Genomic DNA, 2,800 nt, shown 5'->3' with positions numbered 1-2,800 from the left:
GCCCGAGGCAGCATACGAGGAGGGGAGGGGACGCGCCCGGCTACTTTGTTGCAACGTTTGAAGCTTTGTTATTTTGTATCGGTCCACGGGCGCGCAGTGTAGGAAAGGGGGGGGGCCTTGAAACCGCTCGCGGGGCCTGATTGGCCGCCGGGAGGTGGGTGTGGCTAGAACGCTTACTATGGGGTGTTTACCTAACAAACATTCCAGCTGCCCAGGGAGTGGGGCGGGGCGGACCCGCCTCTCCCACGGGGGGCTGTAGTTGGGGATGTCTGTGCACCCCGTCCCCTAGGGGTCTGGGCAAGGCCAAGGGTGTCCCGCACTGAGTAGGATAGCTCCTCCTCAGTCCTGATCGTGCAAGAGAAAGACCCTGGCTGGTGAGCTGAAGGTACAGGATCCTGTGGCGCACCATAACAGAAAGGAACTTTATGCAATATTTTCTACGTTGATAGCCCCAGAGAGGTGGCCATCTTAGTCTGGGGCTTTGTAAAAACAAGCAGTGACCACTGAATCTTTTCTCTCTTCCTTCCTTCTTCCTTATAGATTCTTATTATATACTCCAATCTGGAAATCTGAAGAAGTGGGGCTTACCTAAGAAAGCTTGATACCTAAAAATAAATGTATTCGTCTTCAAGGTGCTACAGCACTGCCTGTTTTGGTTAGGTTGGTAGTGACTTCTCTCCCATTCCCCCACTTACTTCCAGATTCCCCATGTACCTCCAAAAGAGGACAGTCACTGTAGGGATACTTTACTTTCCCCAGCCACTACAACAGAGAGCCCTGACCTAGGAAACTGACAGGTTAACATGGAAAGCCAGATCACAGGGGCTCAGATTAAAGAAGGTTCTACTGTGCAAGTTTTTATTTTTTCCCCCACACACTGTAGAATCTAAATAGTCTATGTAAAGAAAAGTGCAGGTTCAGTGTATTGCCTCAGCAAATAGGTTTCTTGGATCCCTATTTCAACATAGACTTGAAATGTGCTATTTTTTCTGACTGTCCCCCATCTGAGTCAGTACACAAACAGACAGGACTCAGGGATTGAAATTTACAGAGCTGTAGTCAGTGCTGGATTCAGATGACACATATAGCATGAAGCCATGCATACAATCAGAAGGATAAAAGAAAATATCCTACAACAGCCTCATCTACTGTGCATGGAGTGAGGCAGGGAATGAATATGTGATCATTAAAGGCTATCATTAATTATTGTATCATTGTAGTGCCTGCTGTACAAACACAGAACAAAAATATAAGGTGGTGTAAACTTAATTCCATCATTCCCTAACCTGTGCGCTTTTTTTTTCTTCTGTAGAGAGAGACTCTATTATCAACACAGATGCCTATCATTGCCCTAGCTGATAGTTGCAGCTAATTTGGATAAAATAGAGCAGGAACAGCCACACTTACATACCAAGGAACAGCCCATACAAAGACTATGGGCCTCCATCATGACATGCTGTCCTGACACCTGCCAATCACTGTGCTAATTCAATAATAGTTGCTTCATAGAAATAATTTTTATTAACTTAAGTTTTCCCAATATACCAAATTTGATTGGAAGATGCTATAACCAGGCCTTACCTTCTGGCAATCTCTCTCAGATACTGAGCAGTTATTCCATAAGTTCTGCTAACTCCTGATTATAAGCAGTGTCCAGCTCTGATCTCTATTGGTTGATTCCATCTAATAATCCCACAGATCCAGGGGATCCTTTGGGCAGGAGGAGGTTGGTTGATTACAAAGCACCATGACAAAAATGGCCTGAAAGGAGCCCCTAGAGCAGCCGTTCCCAACCTGGGTCTGCAGACCCCTGGGGGTCTGTGAGGGTATTGCAGGGGGTCCATGAAAAAATAAAATAAATAAAAATGATCATAGAAAGTAAGTTTTAAATAAATGGTAAAGTTACAATCACCTATTTCTAAATATCTTCCGATAGTGTTATGAATCGCTGTCCAAAAATCGATGTTGTGGTTTCCTTTTTCACTTAATGGAGTGTACATAGTTGTTAGAAACGGCTTTGATGAGGGTCCAAAAATAGTTTGGGGGGGTGATTGGGGATCTTCAAATGATTTGGGGGTGTGATGGGGGTCTGCACTACTGAAAAGGTTGGGATCCACCGCCCTAGAAATCTACTTCTGTAGAATCATGGAAGGTAGTGTTCCAAAACTGGGTATTTTTTCCTGCAAGATTTAGTCTTTGAACTAGTATCACAGAGGTAGCCATGTTAGTCTGTAGCTTCGAGAACGAGAAGTCTTGTGGCACCTTATAGACTAACAGATATTTTGGAGCATAAGCTTTCCATATATCTGTTAGTCTATAAGGTGCCACAAGACTTCTTGTTGTTCTTTGAACTAGAGCATTTCATTTGGAGAAGGCCTATGGCCTGTGACATGCAGGAGGTCAGACCAGGGTGGTCACAACAGCTCCCTCTGGCCTTATACTCTCTGAAACTATGCTAAAAAAACAAAACTCCAGCTCCCTAAAACAGGCAAAAGAAAACCGACATTTTCAGGTTTCCCTAAGGGTGCCACCTGGCATTTATTACACTGTACATCACAGCTCCCATGTGGACACTGAATTAGAATCCTACTCACTGGATAGGTATCTAGACATTCTGGGATCCCTGGTCCAACCCAGCAGCCTATACATTAGGGTAGGAAATTAGCCCATTGGTCATTTTCATCTGGACCATGGGCCATACATGTGCAGCTCAACTACTGGGGGCAGAGGGAGAGGCCAAGGGCTCCCCCTGCAGTGGGACTTAACAATGGCCGTAGTAGGTCTGACCAAAGATCCATCT

Source organism: Carettochelys insculpta, chromosome 29 (assembly GCF_033958435.1).
Source record: "Carettochelys insculpta isolate YL-2023 chromosome 29, ASM3395843v1, whole genome shotgun sequence".
NCBI classification, from domain to species: domain Eukaryota; kingdom Metazoa; phylum Chordata; order Testudines; family Carettochelyidae; genus Carettochelys; species Carettochelys insculpta.
This window is presented reverse-complemented; position numbering follows the sequence as displayed.